The sequence below is a fragment of the Pinus tabuliformis genome, chromosome Q (assembly GCF_031772625.1).
Source record: "Pinus tabuliformis cultivar Carrire ecotype Pingquan chromosome Q, CPIR1, whole genome shotgun sequence".
NCBI lineage: Eukaryota > Viridiplantae > Streptophyta > Pinopsida > Pinales > Pinaceae > Pinus > Pinus tabuliformis.
Window position 1 is genome coordinate 1,142,622,009 of NC_142296.1, and position 19,395 is coordinate 1,142,641,403.

Below are 19,395 nucleotides of genomic sequence, written 5' to 3' on the forward strand. Positions count from 1 at the left end.
TTAAGACCTATCAACCGTCTTTTATTGCCTTTGATTGAAAAGGAAATCAAGAAGTTGTTGGATGCCAAGATCATAGTTCCCCTAAGGTATTCAAAGTGGATAGCTAACCTTGTGGTACTAAGAAAGAATAATGGAGAAATCATGCTTTCTGTTGACTTTAGGAATCTAAACAAATTCTCTAAAAAAGAAAACTACCCCCTGCCTAAGATGGAACACTTGCTGCAAAAAGTTTTAGTGGCTAGAGTCATGTCTTTCTTAGATGGATTTTCAGGTTACAATTAGATTGTTGTACATCCAGAAGATCAGGAAAGGACCACCTTCACTACTCCTTGGGGCACTTTCATGTACTCCAAGATACCTTTTGGAATGATGAATGCTAGGGCTACTTTTTAGAGGGCCATGGACATAGCCTTTGTGGGAGAGAAAGACAAGTTTGTCCTTATTTACCTTGATGACATAACAGTTTTTTCCAGCAATCACAAGGACCATTTGCATCATTTGAAGAAGGTGTTTCTAAAGTGCAGACGGTTTGGAATTTCTATGAACCCAAAGAAGTCACGGTTTTCTCTAGAAGAAGGAAAACTTCTGGGACATATTGTTTCTGTTGAAGGTGCAAAGATCGATCCAGCAAGAGTTCAAGCATTTTAGACATTGTCCATCCCAAGGTCAAAAAGGGACATTCAATCTTTCCTGGGTAAGATTAACTTTTTCAGGAGGTTTGTTCCAAACTTTGCAGAGCTAGTGATGAACATCACTTCCATGCTGAAGAAAGGATCATAAATAAAATGGACAGATGGTGCAAGAAGCTCTTTTGAAGCCATCAAACAAGCTATCATGGAAGCTCCCACTCTAATCTTGTTTGGAAGTAGAAAAATGATGAAGGTGTAGAGTACCCTGTGGCCTTTTTCAGCAAAACTCTGAGGGATGTTGAACTAAGGTATGACCTTCTTGAAAAACAAGCTTATGCTCTCATAAAACCTTTAAATGCATTCAGAATTTATATTCTGCATTCCAAAGTGGTTGTGTATGTACCTTCAGCCTCAGTAAAAGATGTCCTAACTTAGCCAGATATTGATGGAAAGAGAGCTAAATGGATTGCAAAATACATAGAGTTCAACATAGAGGTGAAGCCCACCAAGCTTGTCAAAGGCTAGGGCTTGGCTAAGCTTCTGGCTGAGGAGAATTGCAGTTTGTTAGACATCAATTGCATGAGTTCAAATTCATGTGGTGAGTGGAAAGAGGAAGCAGCAGAAGAACAAGAGCAGAATCAGTCTTTGGCTGAAAATCTAGCCACCTGTGAATGGTATTCCAATATAGTTCATTTCTTGCAGAGGCTAGAAGTCCCTCCAGGGCATAGCTCAAGTCAAGCTGAGGCCATTAAGCTCAGATCAGCCAAATTCTACATTAATAAAAACCTGCTTTATTGGAGAGACCCATCAGGGATCCTCTTGAGATTTCTAGACAAAGGACAATATGTGGAAGTCATGCACCAGTTCCATTCTAACATCTGTGGAGGGCATCATTATTGGGAAACCACAGCCCACAAGATCCTAAGATCTGGGTATTATTGGCCTACTTTGTTCTCTGATGTGTTTTCTTTTGTGAAGTCTTGTGACAAATGTCAGAGGTTTGCAGGAAGACAATAGCTAAAATCTCTTCCCTCGAAGCCAGTACATGCCAATGGTCCCTTCCAGCAGTGGGGCTTGGACTTCATAAGTGAGATCAATCCACATTCGAGTGGCTAGCACAAATGGATCTTGGTAGCCACTGATTATTTCACCAAGTGGATTGAGGCTATACCCACTAAAAATGCTAATCATCAGGGTATCATAAAGCTCTTGAATGAGAATATTTTCACTAGATTTATTTGCCCAACCAAACTAGTCACTGATAATGCAACAACTTTCAGGGTAGAAGAATTGGTGGACATGTGTGATTCCATGGAAATTCAATTAGTGCATACTACCTCATATTATCCTCAAGGAAATGGCCTGGCATAATCATCTAACAAGAGTCTTGTAAGGATAATAAAAAAAATGTTGGAGGACAACAAAAACAGTTGGGATTCCAAGTTGAAGTTTGCACTATGGGCTGATAGAGTTACCAATAAGAAGTCCATAGGAAATTCTCCATTTAAGCTGGTTTATGGCGTTGATGTTGTTTTTCCTATCCAGTTGATTCTCCCTGTGGCCAAATTCTTGCAAGAAGAACAGGATGAAGAGAATGACATGGCGAGGAGAATGAGTAACTTGGTTGAATTACAACAGATCAGAGAACAACTGGTTGAGAAGTCAAGAATTCATCAGAAGAAGATCAAAGAAACCTTTGATAGAAAGGAAAAAATGGACAGTTTTCAGGTTGGTGACTGGGTTCTCAAATGGGATGCATTGAAGGAAAAGAAGGGAAACCATGGTAAATTTGATGCCTTATGGATAGGACCGTTTGTCATTGCTCAAGTTCAGATGAAAAATACTTTCATTCTGCACAATTTGGAGGGAGAAGGTGTTTTTGATGGCCTAGTCAATGGGCAGTTTTTGAAACTTTACTTCTTATGAGGCTTCAAGGCCTTAATATTGTAACAGGTTTTCTCAATTTTTTGTTTTCTATGCAAATAAACTCCATGCCCAATGGAACACTAGGAGATAAGTTTGTTTTGGTTGTTACTGGACAAGCAGTAGTTTGCAGTTCTTGAAACCTCACAAGGAGGCTTTCATTCCCAGAAGGAGCCAGTGTTATCCCTGAGGTGTAGTGCTACTATTTTGAAGACTAAAGGAGGGAAATGGTCTATTTTTAGAGTGCATGACAACATGCACTAATGTGCAAAAGCCCCTGAAAAATTTACCTTTCCATTTGTATGCGCCCCTTTGCACATTTCTCGAGGTCATCCCATACCTTTGTGTCCCCCACTGTCGATCTTCCCACTAATCTAACGGTCCACAATTCACTTGACCAATGTTATAAGCTCACCCACTTCGACCAATCACCATCGTTATATCATTTCAGCCAGATCTAACGGTTATCTCACATATCGCTCAGGCAAACAAGAGAGAGGGATACCTGCCCGATAAAGTAGTTTCCTCTCTCTCCTCTGCTACTACATGGCGGGCGATGAATAGAATCAAGCGGGCTCTAACCTTTACCACTTACCCCTCTATGACCACCCGATATAAACCATTTCTTCTTGAGTAAACCACTCTCGAGCGTTATCCTTCGAGCACCTCCTCCGCCCGATAGTCGTTCGATCTACCCATTTAAGATCTGATGGATCAGACTTGTTCCGCTCTCGCCATGACTTCAAGCCTCCAAAGATTGATCTACTCTGCCCATTCCTCCCAATCTAATGCCCCCTGCACCCCACTTCCCACCAGTCACCCGGGGAGGAAATTTGTTGGCTTTGTCAGAGTTTTTGACAGTAGGACAGTTGAACTAAAATAACAAAATGCATGGAGGAAAGGGGAAAAAGCAACAACACGATGCAGCCCAACCAACATAAATGATTATGGAACATAGCTGGCACGAGCGAACCACCTGACAGCATGGTGAAATTACCAGAATTTGATTATCGTGTTTGTTAGAAACAGAGCTCTCTAAGCTCATGTTTATCTAGTTATGGCATCAAGTAGTTAGAAGACAGAGAGGATAGATTAAGACATCTCAAGCCTCAGAGAGTTCGACAGTATTTTAAAAATCCTATAAATGGCTGAAAGTTTGAAGGAATAGGGGTTCAACTTCTGGAGACTGTGGATACTCTGTTCCTCCCAGCATCTCATCTTCATTCCAGTAATACAAGCTTATTTTGTTGTTACATGTTCAATTTCCATCTTCGCCTCTATTCTAAGCTTGCACTTGAATAGGTTATTCATGTTTTCTTTTGTGTCTAATGCCAGATAGCTGTCATCTTATCTCTGCGTTGAAAAATTAGATTTGCAAGCTTCATTTACTTTCTGTAGCTAGCCATTAATATATGTTTATGTATGTATCTGCTAGTATAGTCAGGATTCTCCATCTATTAATTGAATCTATAAACCATTGAGCATTAGTGGTCGAAAGCCTTGTCAAGATGAGCGTGTTCATGCATGTATTGAGTGGAAACAGGGTTGAAATAGTCATCTGACTTGATCCAAACCCCAATCCATTCCAATAGTTCAGAGAACAATATTGAAGATTTGTATGTTACCAGGGATTTTCGAGCTACAACCTAGGAGAGTTTCCTGGAGTGCTAACAGGACCAATCCTCTCAACAATGTTGAAGGGTCCACAAAACCATGGTGCTAGCTTGGCACATGATCCAATCTACTAGGATCTCTTCTTTAGTTTGATGCGCAAGTACACCTGTTCCCCAACCTAGAACTCTTTGAACAACCTGTTCTGATCTGAATAACTTTTCTTCCTATCCTATGTTGCCTTTAGATTTTTCTTTATAACCTACATTTCTTGTTCCATGTCTGTCAACATATCTAGTCCAATCAATACCTTGTAGACCAGATCACTCCAACTGATAGGAGTGTTGCAACTCTGCCCATACAATGCCTCAAAATGACTCATCCTCAACGACTCTTCATAACCAGTGTTGTATGTGAACTCTACCAAGGGGAGATACTCTTCCCACTTCCACTGCTGATGCATCACATACATCCTCAACATGTCCTCTAATATCTTGTTAACCCTCTCCATCTTTCCATCTGTATGCGAATGATAAGTTGTAATGAAGGCCAACTATGTGCCCAAACCTGCACATAAATCCTTCCAAAACTTGGAAGTGAAATTCACATCCCTGTCTAACACAATCTTCTTCGGAACACCATGCAATGTGACCACATCTTGGATGAACACCTATGTTACATCACTAGCTGAGAATGTAGACTTCACTGGAATGAAATTTGAAGCCTTTTTAAACCTATCCAGAACAACCATGATGGAATCATGCTGTCTCACTATTCTTGACAACCCCATAATGAAGTCCATGGAAATGACCTCCCATTTCCACTCTGGAATCACAATCGGCTCTAGCAGTCCACCTGCATGTTTACACTCTACCTTTAAACGATGACAATCAAAACATCTATCCACAAACTCTACTACATCCCAATTCAAATTCGATCAATAGTAAAATATCTTCATTGTTGTTCGTGTCTTCTGATAACCTGGGTGACTTGAATAAGCTTTTGCATGAAATTCCCTCAAGATCACCTTCTTGAGCTCACTGTTATCCGACACATATATCCTGTCTCGGAACCTAACCAATTCCTCTATTGTAATACAACAGTCCATATGTTGTTCACCTACACCTGTACCTGTACCTATACCACTACCTGTACCTGTACTTGTACCATCACCTATACCTATACCTGTATTATCACCTATACTTGTACCTATACCATCACTTGTACCTTTACATGTGCTCTGTTGCAACCTGTGCACAATATCCATATATCTGACTTCCTAGAGACCTGCTCGCAAGATCATATCCTGTAAATCTATCCTATAAGAGCTCACAACTGCTAAGTAATTTACTTGTACCCCCTACTAAGAGCATATTCCACTCTATTCTCTTTACCTTTGATATATTAGATATTGAAACCAGAGTCACTGATTGTATCCAACCACCGAGCCTTCCTACCATTCAGATTCGGTTGGTTAAATAGATATTGCAAACCATTGTGATCACTCATCAATGTAAATCTCCTGGCCAGAAGATAGTGTCTCCATATTTTCAACACATGTATAATCACTGCTAGGTCAAGATCATGTGTGGGGTAGTTTTTCTCGTGCTCATTTCGTTTCTGCGACTCATAACATACCACCTGTCCATCCTGCATAAGGACTCCACCAAGTCCTCTCTTGCAAGTGTCTATGCATACTACAAACTCTTTGTATAGATCTACACTCTTTAGCATTGGTGCATGTGTCAACAATTGCTTGGGCTGCTAAAAAATAGCCTCACACTTCTCTATCCATTCAAACTTCTTACCTTTCCTTTGCAATGATGTAATAAGATAAGAAATCCATGAGAAGTTCCTGATGAATCTCCTATAATAGCCTTCCAAACCCATGAAATATCTCACCTCATCCAAATTCTTAGGAGCTACCCATTCCATGATGGCTCTTATCTTTTCTAGATCTACTGCAATTCCTTCCTTGGAGACAACATTCCCCAAGTAGCGTACCTCAATCTAAAAGAAACTACACTTGTTGAACTTAACATTGATGCTCTCTCAATAACCTCAACACTACTGATAAATGCTCGACATGCTCTTCCTCATTTTTAGAATATGCCAGTATATCATCAATGAACACAATAACAAACTTATCTAAGTACAGACGCAACACATTATTCATCAAACACATAAATGTAGTTGGAGAATTAGTTACACCAAATGGAACTAACACAAACTCATAATGCCCATGTCTGGTCTTGAATGTGGTCTTATAAATTTCCTCCTCTTTGATGCATACTTAATGATATCTGTATCTCAAGTCGATCTTAGAGAACAATGTTGCTCCCTTCAACTGGTTGAACAAGTCATCAATCCTTGGTAAAAGATCCCTGTTCTTGATGGTCACTTTGCTCAACTTCTTGTAGTCAATTCATAATCTGGGAGTACCATATTTCTTCTTCACAAACAATAACGGTGCGCCCTAAGGCGATACACTTGGCCTAATGTATCCCTTCTCCAACATTTCCTTCACCTATAGATTTAATTCAACCAACTCATGCGTCCTCATCTTGTAAGGTGTTTTTGATGATGGAGTTTCCCCTGGCGCTAACTCAATAGAAAAGTCTACCTCCCTGTGCAGTGGAAACTCTATAATGTCCTCAGGAAATACATCCTTGAATTTCTGCAAAACTGGGTACCTACTCAACACATCTATATCCTCAACTCCCTTACCCTTATCACTATAAATGTGCACTACAAATAGTTTACACCCTTTTTTGTGACTACACTTGGTTTGCATAGTTGTCACCATCCTAACTGATTTAACTTTCTTCTTACCCTATAAAACTCTTGGTTCCCCATTGTCATCAACACACCTAATGGCTTTGTCATAACAATCTACCTTGTTTCTATGAAGATACAACCAATCTATGCCCAACAACATAATGTATGAACCCAATGGTTGTACATTCAAATGTGTTGCAGTAGGCATACCATTCAAATAAAATGCACAAGCGCTTACCCAATGACAAACTCTCTTCTTTTTACCTATAGACAACTGCACTAACCAAGAATTTTCATGTAATTCCTTACTCAAACCACACTTATCCACCAAGTCAAGACTAACATAGCTATAATTATATTCAAGGTGAATCAAAATAGAAATAACTTTATCACAAATATTACCGTCCATCTCAATGATAGATGCCTGATGATTTGCATGTTTTTTATCCAATGTTGCATAGATACATGGAATAATCTAACCAACATCCCCAATAGTTTGTGCCTCATGTGCACTATATATATGAGGTATACCACCCTAATTTTTGGGAAAATCTCTCCTGCGATGATCCTTTCCACAAATCCAATACTCTATGGGCTTCCAACCTATCTCCTTGTTCTTTTCTCCTTATCAGAATCATTGTCCTCTATCTGATGCATTAAACTTCTTAGGTGGTGCATCATTCTCATTTTTACTTGTATCTTGAGGCCTTTCTCACTTTCTGTTCCATTTTCCTTTGTTCTTTGCATTACCTCTCTAGTCTGGCTTAGTCTCAACTCTACACTTTAATTGTTCATAGCAATTCCTTAGCTTCCAAATAGCTTCCTCCAATGATCTAGGCTCATCGAACTCGACCTTGCCTTTGCAACTGGTAATCAAATAATTAACCTATGAATCTTGGCCTGTTCTTCTATGAGATAAGGCACATACCTCAGTAACTCCAAGAACTTGATAGTGTACTCATCATCTGTCATGGAACCCATCCTTAGCTCATAAAATTATGTTTCCCTGTCATCAAAGTATCTCTTTGACAAGCAATTCTTGAATATCTGCTCAGACTCACTCCATCAAATCCTTCTCATGAGTACATATGACATTCTTCACATATTCCCACAAAATGTTTAATTTACCTTTGAGACTAAATGTAGCCACTCTAGCTTCCATGTTCTTTGAATAGTCATGCAATCTGAAGAATTTCTTCATGCCAAGCAACCATGCCTCTGTTAAACACACATGGACAGCAAAGAGAGATATGAAAGATAAATCATGCAGTAAATTTTTTTATTAACATGAGATATACATTTATAGTACAATATGTGACTCTTGGGTTTCAGATCCCAAGGTCTCTTGGACTGCTTTGGTCTATTCGGCTTCCACACTAACCCATTTAGGATTAGGTGTCCAACATTCCCCCCCTTAATCTGAAGGGTTATGTATGAGTACAAGAAGAGAGCTGTAATACAAAATGTGCAAAAAATGCATGGCAGCACTAGGCTGAATGTGCTCTATGAAATGTTGGTATAAAGGGCAGTGGTTTAAGGATGACCGCCAACACTGGAACGCTTAGTGCAGTTCTCGGAACTCTTCCAAAACTGGCAAGAAACTGAAGTTTTCTGCTAGAGGAAGTGATCCTATTGTTTTAAAGAGGGAAACCTTCAACCATAAAAGGGAGGTCTCACCCCGCATAAAAGGTAAAACTTCAACCTGAAAAGTGAAGTCTCAACCTGTGATGGTTTAAGGATGACCAACAACTCTGGAATGCTTAATGCAATTCCTGGAACTCTTCCAAAACTGGTAAGAAGCTGGAGTCTTCTGCTAGAGGAAGTGTTCTCAATTTTGTTCCTGGAATTCTTCCAAAACTGGCAAGAAGCTGAAGTCTTCTGCTAGAGGAAGTTTCCCAGATTGCCAACTGAAGGCATGTTCACGGGCATCTTTGTCTCTGGCTACAACTCTGAAACTGGTGTGGCAGGTTGTGGCTCAGGCTCGCTTGATGTGACTTTGAGGCTTGTAGATGACCATCATTTCCCCCCTTGTCAGATACAAGGTGAGATGATGGAGAAAACTCAACTGCAAGACTGTTCAATACTCTGGAACAAGTTCTGACATGTGTTTGGAATATCTTCTTGGCTGTTGATGCCCATTTCCAAGAAGCGATCCATCCAAGATGAATCTTTGTTCTTGCAAGACGTTTGTTTTTGAAGCATCTGTGTGAAGAATGGCCAGTTTTATGACAGTGCTCACATGGATGAAGATCAAAACAGTGATCTTTCAGATGGCCAACTCGGTCATAGTGTTGGCATTTTATGATCTATTGTTGTTGTTGTTGTTGTTGTTGTGGAAGAGGGGCAGAATCTGGAACAGCTGAAGCTGAACTGTCATGAAGAGCAGGTGAAATGTCATGAATGAATCCAGCACTCTAAAATTGAATGGGCTTGGCGTAGTCTGGAATATGAAAGGACAAGTCCTTGCCATATCCAAGACCAGTTCTGTGCTTCTTGTGGACAAGCTGTTCCCAAGGTCTGATGATGGGCTTGGGAAGTGCAGACTGAGTTTCTGCATCTACATATACAACTGCTGCTTTATTTGAATGAACTGTAATATTATTAACATGCTGATGATGGGTGGTTGTCTCAATGTTTTGAAACAAAAATAGGTTCAGAATGGTGTCTATTTTGATGTAGCTCTTCTTGCTGTAGTTGTGATTCAAGCTGCAAAAAATCGATCTTTTCCTGTGCATTTTGTAGACATGTCTGAATTTCTGAGAGAGATCCTTTGCTGATTTATAATGTGTCATCAATAGTAGATAATATCTGAGTTTTAAGGAGTTGTAATACTTCACTGGTTCTTGCCATTTTTTTCTTCAAGGTCTGATTTACACCTTAAAAAACTGATCACAACTACTACTCAATGCAGAAAAGTAATATCTACTCAGAGTACACAGCAATATCCTTTATAAATGTCAGCAAATGATCAGTGTGCAACATAAAAGATTACAATCAGCTCACCAAAATCTTTATGCAGCAGTGGAATCAAGGAATCAATGCACTATAATGAGTTTTAAATACAATGCCACAATTGGGGCAGCAACAACTGCAAACTTGTTTTGATCCTTTAGAAATGATGGTTATCAAAACTTCAATAATTATAACACTATGTCATGGGCATTCTTTGAATTGTAATTTACAGCGGTCAACCTCGGCAAAGCATTTAAACATATGAATGGCACCAGCAATTAAATCAGATCCAACTATAGGGACAGAAGCACAGAATCTCGGTTGCAAATGGAATTCGAACTATTCAAAGTGTATTTGAAACCAATCACCATACCATTGGATCGTATACCATTCAGGCCTCAAACGTATTTAGGCAGCCTTAATAGAAATGTCTCAGTTCCTTGATGGAATGGATGGGGATGGAAATCTTCAAAATACCAATGAACATGAGAAACCTTTGGATGTGCCTTTAAAGTGTGGGCAATCCTTAAATTTGTTGAATTTTGTTGCTGTACACGAAGATGCAGGGTCTTTATGCCACGAAGAAACAAGTACGCTGCATTTGGACTTAATACACCTCCCAAGACATTGTGCAAAGCACGTACTGTGCCAATAACCTTGTTTGAACCACTCAAACTGCCTGCAAGAACATCATTATGACCTGCAATATATTTAGTTACCGAATGCAATACAATATCTGCACTGAGTGCTAACAGGCGTTGCCAAAGTACAATCTATACAAACCAATACACCCTTTTTATGACAAATCTTGGAGACCAGCTCAATATCAATACATCGAAGATGAGGGTTTGTGTATCAAATGAATTAAGCCATCATTCTTCGAACAACACTGGGAGCCAACGGTTCAATTCATTATGGATGCTACGTATTCAGGCTCAGAGATAATTCGAATCAAATTCTGAGAAAAATTATGCATGCATGTCCACCAATATTTCTCCAACCAACGCTTATGCCAAACTAACATACATACTCAACGACCAATGCAAAAAGAGCAGGTTTGGTCATTCAATGCAGGTATTGACACCATATAACCAGCATATTGCGTTCAACTATTCAACTTTGCATTCAACATACCATGGAACATGCACGTTTTCCACACGAGATATACAGGAATACATTTTCCACCCTTGCAAGAGTCACAACAACATTACTTGCAATGCCAATGCGTCAATATGAATCTGGAAGATCATAACAGTGTTATATGAACCAAACAACACAAACACATATATAAAGCACTGAATGGATATTGCACCAGCAGAATTGGATTGTGAAACAGCTCAAAATATTTAGTTTTCACTGTCAAACAGCTCAAAAACGCTAGTTTTCTTTTTCTTCAAATCGCCATCGCATACTGTTAAAAGGATCGAAATGACCCCCTTACTGACTAATTATTCAGCATCAAAACGCACGTTACTTGCCTGCGTGGTATGTCAGCATCTTAGTTGATTGCAAAATTGTGACCACCTTTTACACAGCAAAAATTAGTTCCCAGAATACTCGAGTATTAATGAAGCGAACAGATCAACCGTTGACAGGATCCGTTTATGTGAAAACAGAAGATTTAGATTTTGGAATGATAAGGTCAAATTGGAGTTGGCTGCATGAGCAAGTATTTATTTGGGGAAGGGACGCAAATCCCCAGCCCGATTTAGTTGAACAGACACAAAAAATTGAAGACTCAGTAACTACTACTAGTAATAGTAGATGGATCCAAGTCGTTGATCAAGACACAAACTATTTCTTCATGATGGGAGTGAGTCAACCAATTTTCTATGAGCAAATATTTATGGACCCAAAACCAAAAATAAAGGATCATCAGTGAAAACGTGACACATTTCCTACATCATCAATACGATCAGCTGAAAGAGACTGGAGGCTGTCGCTTCGTGAGCACTTCAAATTCGCTTCATAAATTAAAATCTGAGCATTTGGGTATTGTTCCGGCCCCTTCTTATCTGCTTCCCCACCCAAATAAATAACATCTTAGCGTCCCCTTTTTTTTATGTGGGTCTCAAGCCTGAGGAACAGAAATTACCCATGAATTCTGCACAAGGTTTGCACGCATATGGCGACATAAGAAGTTGGGTCAGGTAAAAATTGTTTCAGCAAATACCCAGCTCATCAATTGTATGGAGAATGATGGAAAAGACACAGTGACACCATCACCATCGATGCTTCCTACAATTAAAGCCCGTAACTTTATGTGAAAATGCGGTCAAAGGTTAAACGCCATGGAAATCTTCTTTGCAAATGACTTTTCACACCAGCGCGTGACCGCCATGTGTGAAAGGCTCGGGAAATCTCGAGGCTGGGAACCGAGCCTGGCCAAACCACTTTATGTCATCAGGAATAAAAAATGAATAAATGAACTGTTTATGGGAATTTGAGAATAAAGAATCCCACGTCCTGAGATTGTTGGCCTGGAATCTACAGGGATAGTGTACAGAGGTACCATTCAATACCGTTCGCATTAATGGAAGGCGTTCTGGACATGGATAAGTGCTTTATCACCTCCCTGGATAACTCTTATGCTTGCTCATCCAACGCGGCTGCAGGAAAAACGGTGCAGGATGAGGGAAAACAATCTGATACTCCCAATGTTGTAGCTTTTCAAAATGTGGATGACTCTTGCATCTGTGCGATTTGCCTTGATACTATACAACCAGAAGAGTGGCCAGCATGAGGACTGTATCAGTCAAGATGTACGCATGTTTCACAACACGCAGGGTTCACAACTCAAGATGTACACATGGAGACCCCGCACAAGGAATTCAACGAAGGCTTGGCTAGCAATCCTTCAATGGTAATACGCACCCTTTCAGTTTCCCTGATCAGCTAGAAGAAGGCGGAATGGTCGTTGGGAATGGGTAAGCCTTGGTAGATTGGAGCCAACAATTTTGGAATATGGATAGACCAGTGCCAGACCAGCGATATGAATAGATACGTTATGGCCAAAGGCAGCGCATTATGTCAGGGAAACCGTTACTATCAGCAGAACTTTTATTCCACGCTCTGATTTTTATTTGCTGCCACAGCGTTGAAGGGTATAATGGAATGAACACACAGCGTTGAAGGATATAATGGAATGAACAGGCCAGCGCTCAAACGTTTCAATGTCAGGCGAATGTCAGATGAATGTCAGACAGAGAGCGCAGGTATAAAACGTCTATGACATTGACGCAGTGAGACAGCGTTTGCAGCTGGTCTCTTGACAGAGGGCGCAGGTTTGACAGAAGGTGCAGACAATATCAAAAACGTATATGACAGACAGACATGTCAGAACAGCTTGGACAATGCTGTGGCAGAGGAACGTTTCATCGTTCAAGTGAATATGGCAGACAGGGCGCAGGTCTATATAAATGAATATGGCAGAAATAAACTGCACAGATAGGCCATAAAACAAATGGCTCACATTAATTATGCAGGGCAGGAATACGCCTGCTCGATACCATGTTAAACACACATGGATAGCAAAGAGAGATATGAAAGATAAATCATGCAGTACATTTTTTAATTAACATGAGATATACATTTATAGTACAATATGTGACTCTTGGGTTTCAGATCCCAAGGTCTCTTGGACTACTTTGGTCTATTCGGCTTCCACACTAACCCATTTAGGATTAGGTGTCCAACATTTGCATCCTGAAGTTTCTTCATCTCTCTGTCAAATGTTGGTGGCCTTTCTTTCTTAAGTCATCCGGCAGATATCCCCTATCACTCCTCATATAACGATGATAATGATGACGATCATTATGCCTATCTGAATCAAAACTAGAATAATGTGTCTACCCGCTTTCCTATCAGGAGTGTCCAACAATCATCCATATCTAATTGTGTCATCTTTATTTGACTTGTGACCACCATGAGACCAACTACCATATTCCCCATTAGTTCTATCCTCTTTCTCATAGTTGATCTAACGTGATCCCTATCATTGCAAATCTGACAAACTTTGAAGTATTACTACATTTACCTCTGCTTGTTTCTCCTGTGCCTGCACGATTATGTCATTATCTTCCATACAACTCCTTATTTCTTCCTTTAAGCTTCTCAGTGTAACTTCCAAATTAGAAGAGTTCCGAACACCATATTCCTCTTCAAATTCATAGGGAGAGTATTTTTACTCAACCATCTTGCTAACCATTTGATATTTCCTCCAGCAAGGTATATCATGTGAGCTAAACCAAATCACAATAAACCAATGTACCTTAGCATAGATTAGGGAGGATACCTTGTTTGCAAGATCAAAAAATCAGTATGGTACATGTATAACGTAATCATGACAACATATAAAAACTTAATACATAAGCATATGACTATGCAACCATCATCCTAGCTAGGGTCTAGTCATCAATGCATGACCTTAACAACAACACATACTACAACCTCATGCATGACAACAACCACTACATCACTCTACACTTGACCAAATGCAAACATGAAAATGCATAAGTGATGCATAACCAGCTACAGATATGCATAGGCACATATGATCAAGCATAAATGAATGATACTTGAAATCAAACCTACACGAATGTTACATGCAACCAAGCATACAAGAATGTAACCAAACATGCAATAATGTAACCAAGCATACTACAATGATACATGTAAGCGACATAAATTGACATGTAACCAGTCATACACTCACAATGCTATGTTCCACCACAACAACCTCAAGTTTCACATGACGACATCATTACAACCATGAACAACATCATGCAAATCCAACAAGCACACGAAATGAAAGTGTGAGAGACACACATGCAACTGACATCCATGCATAACCAACACATAGCCCATCCAGTTCGAGGAGTGAACCATGATATGATTCGACCTCCTAAGTCACGTTAAGGAAGTGGAATCAATGAAAACACACCATACAAACATTCAACATTAGCTTTAGGACCCTAAAGAACCAATCCAACACTTCAGACAACTTTCCCTTGGGTCCCACTGAACTTTTGGACAACTTAAGCCTCAATCGCTCTCATGCTATAGGCATGATAGTGTCCAGAAACCCAAATTCACTCTAACAAGCTTGCCTACCATAGTTTAGAGACTCATTTAGTCAGTGCTATGCTAGCTTCCCCAAGATTTGAGCCACTTTTTTCAGGCCCAGAGCCCAAGTCAATACCTAGAATTGAACCATCTCTTTAGAATAGTAAAATAACATGGAAATGATAGTGCTAAAGCAAATACTTGTTTAAGACCTTGACTGGACCCCTACTAACCATAAAATACGTTTCATCAAACATATCACGAATATGTAAACTACTTGTGTAAATAACAGTTATGAGCATATGGGTCTCATACTTAGCTGAGAATCACTAAGAACCATTGATGCCTCAATACATCAAATTCCATTCCATCCATTAGGTCAAATATACATTGATAGTTCAATTAAAAGTAAAAACATGATGAAATCCATACATAGTTGTTGTCATAAAACACATAAATAACTAGCATAATAGCAACAGAAATACTCATGAAAGTACATCCATATAGACACATATAATCCATCAAAATTCTCATAGAAATACAAGGAGAAATATCCTTTCATTAATGATGCAAAATCCAAACCAGGGATGGAACTTCCACATTAGAATGGATGAGCCAAATCTATCTTCAGCCATTCACCCCCATGCCATATTCCTAGCATGAATGTGGGATCTAATAGAACACATCAATCAAAACTCATCCATGGATTCCAGAGGCCATCCACCTCAACCCATTAAACAACGATTCCTCATGGTCGGACGTCACAAAAACATCATCAGATTGGTTTCTATCCAAGCCTTCTAGGGCTTCCAAAGCATTTGTTCCAACTAAGGCTTCCAGGACTAGTATCTCAACCCACAGTTGTCGCTGGGCTTCCAGAGTGTTTGTTCAACCAAGGCTTCCAAGACTAGTAACTCAACCCACCAAGGGCTTCTAGAGCATTGGTCAAACCAAGGTTTCTAGTACTAGTAACTCAACCCAAGCTATTGCAGGGCTTCCAAAGTGTTTTTCCAACCTTAGATAACTGGAAAAATGATTCATGAATTTTCTTGTGATGCAGGAGCAATCAGGAGTAGTCAGCAATGTGATAGCATGATCACATGTCGTGACTAGCAAGGAGGTTGGAGACAAAGAGTTTAGTTAATTTTATTTATTTAAATGTATGAGAGTGTTTATTTATTGTCAAAATGATTAAAAAGGGGCATAGTGGCTGATTGATCCTCTCTGTGTGGAGATTAGGCCAAACTATTAGATTTAATTGGTTTGAATAGAAAATGAGGAAACTAAAAGCTTGATTTAGTGGTTGTTTAGAAAAGATTGGAGCTGAAGGGACTTTTTAAGAGAGGGTGAGAGACTTTTGGTTCTGAACCAAAAATTGTTCATGAATCCATTTTTTTGTATAAATTGTGATTTTCTCGTATAATTCAGGGGTTGGATAGGTTACATAGGTAGATGTTTTGAGAGATGTTAGATATTTGGAGTAGTTTTCAGCCTATGGGTAGATTTCTAAACAAAATGCCACTGTAAAGAGGAATCAGGCCTGAGGAATAGAGATTCCATTATGTAATTATTCATTTGTATTTATATATACAGTAATTGAGTAGGACTGTATAAATGTGTGATTGAGTGTCAAATGATAGATCGGATACAACATAGGATTGCATATATATATTTATGAAGACGGAGTGTGTGAATGCAGAGAAGCGGAGTTCGACGAATACAGAGAGAGGAACGTGTCAAGGAGGATTCTAATGGATTGTCTGAAGCTAATAGAAGTATCAACTCCAAGCTCGGGAGGGAGTGCACAGTTAAAAATCCCGAAAGACCAAGTGGCACCCATAGAAACAGTGAAGAGATAGCGTAAATTCAAAGTGAAGAGATGAGCAGAGAATTGAAGAGTTGATACACAGTAACCGTCGGATCTTGAAGATCGACGATCCAGATTAAAGGATCGTGTCGCAACCAAGTCTTGGAGAATTACAATGACCGTACGCGGTTAATTGTGGACTGTTAGATCATGGCCATATCAATGATCATAATTTAATTCGCATATCGGGAGTCAGAAGTGCAATGGGCAGTGATAATAAACACAATGATTTGCAACAGTGCAATATCACCGATAGCGATAATCGATGATTAGAGATTGTGATTATCGGCGATCGAAGGAATTAGAAGTCGGGATTCGGAGATCGGAGAGATAGTGCAAAAGGGATACGGACCCGATGGAATTATAGCAAAGAGTCTATAATTTTTTAAATCCGACTATGTGTGTCGGAGTGGGTTTTAACCGTTAATCCATTATATTGGTGTTTGAGTGATGCGAGGTGATTCTAAAGGAAATCGCATATCAGAAAGAGTATGGGTTAATGTGAACATGGAAGGCCGATAGCCAATTGCGATAAAGTAGATCCTCGGGAAGTGTGTAGAAGCGTACAAAAGGCAGAAAGGTAAGGTTTTCTGTGTATTTCCCTTTGGAAATGGATCTTTACCTTTGTAATTGATTTATAAAGGAATTAAGCATTGATTAAAGGTTGTAAGGGTTTTAAGGATTCCGATATGAAGGAATTAAAGGAAGACTTTAATAAATTCGTGAACAAAGACTTGAGGACTGTTGAAAGTCCCGATAAGAGGTGTTAAGCGAGGTGATTGGTTCCAATACAAAGGAACTGTAGATAAAGAGGGCCTTAACCATTAATGTTTTGAAGTTTTGACTCCATAGGGAGTTAAATTCCTGGGACTATATCTTGAAAGAACTTATATGCATACTGTGGGTATATGCAGGGGTAACCTTGCACCATTTTGGTATTAGAGAAAGTTTAATGCTCTGTGGATATTGATTGAGGAATTGAATTTTATTTCCAATATATATATCATTGGTATTGTAATAGATCTGATAGAGGGAGAATGGAGTACAAGGATTCATGCATAGAAGAGTTTTGACATGTTACAAGCATTGAAGACTTCAGTTAGTTTATTCAAGAGAGATTGTGGAAAAGGGATTTGAGGAAGCTAGGATCAGAAAGGATATTGCAGTTTTAAAGATTTAAATGGTATGTGTAGGTGAATGCAAGTAATGAAATTGCAGCAAACTATTGCAAGGAAAGAAAGTGAATATGGATGTATTCAGCAAGAAAAAAAAATTGGTTGAAAGAAGGATTGAAGTGCAGATAGTGAAAGGTAAAGCAACATGTGTATTGTCCAACCAGTGCAAGATGAAATAGATAGATCAGCAGGTATGAGTTGTATTTTGATGATTGGTTCATTTGAATTATTTTTATAAGGGAAGAGAGTGGTAGAAGCAACACACAATAGCAGGCTGTGTAAATAAAGAGAAGAGTTGTGTTGGTGGTAGTGAACCTAAATATTTCAGCTGAAAGTTGGATAGGGAGAATAGTTAAAGTGCTCTCAAGAGAAGGTGAGTTGAGGATACAAGCCTAAAGAGAGCAGAAGAGAATGCTCAAGAAGTTCCAGAGATAGAGAACCAGTGCTCTCCAAAAGATCAAGTCCAGAGAAGGGATTGGTGAGGTAAGTGACAATAGGAAGGACTTGTTGTCGCAAAGGCTTAGTGCAGCTCATAGTGAGTGAGAAGCTCATAGAGATATGAGGAAATGAATAATGATAGTCATAGTAGGGGTTCAGAGAGAAGCCACAACAGAAGAAAGGAAGATGCCAAGTAAAAAGGCAAAGGAGAGAAGATGAGTCAAGAGGTCTTTAATAAAGAAATTATAGAACTAAAGATAATTATGGATAACATGATAGTGCTGATAGAAAAATGTGAAGGAAACCAAAGATACAGTTGGAATATGAAAAGAAAGAAGATAAAGTGGAAGTTGTTGCAGAAACAGGTAAAGAGGAGAAAGTATTACAAATTAAGAGAAGAACTTAGAGCAGTTGAGTTAGAGATGGAAGATAGCTATTGTAGACACAAGCAAGAGGTTTACCTTACTGAGGAAGGAATCATTGATGATTTCTTGAACTGTTGGACAAGTTCAAATCAGCAGAGAGATTTTATGATTGAAACATCGAAGAAAAAGGAGCCTAGTATTTTTAAAACTAATGATTTGTGCATGTATGCAAGTGATGAAAAACCTTCAAAAGATATGTTTATGAAAGTTGCTGAAGAAATGAAACTGATAGAAGAGATGGATGTCATAGAATAATTCTTGATTAACCATGTGTTCAAGGACACTGGAGATGGAAAAATGTTAAATACTACTAAGGAGGCTGAAGATGATGAATCCAGTGAAACTTGGCAGAAATATGGCAAACAGTGTGAAGACAAAAGGAAATTGTAGATTACCAAGGGAGAAGTAGAAAAGAGGTATGAAGATGACATTATGGAAGGAGCGAACAAGAGTGAAGAGGCAGTACAAACACTTCAGGTAATGGAATTATCTCTTCAATTTTTATTCAAAAATTATGAACCTATATTGATAGT

The 19,395-nt window shown here is 39.1% G+C and overlaps 1 pseudogene; it reads right to left on the reverse strand.

Moving 5' to 3' along the window:
- Window positions 1–12,446, reverse strand: part of LOC149223608 (putative cystathionine gamma-synthase 2 pseudogene) — a 33,624-nt pseudogene extending 21,178 nt beyond the window's left edge.
- Between the last annotated feature and the right edge of the window lie 6,949 nt (window positions 12,447–19,395).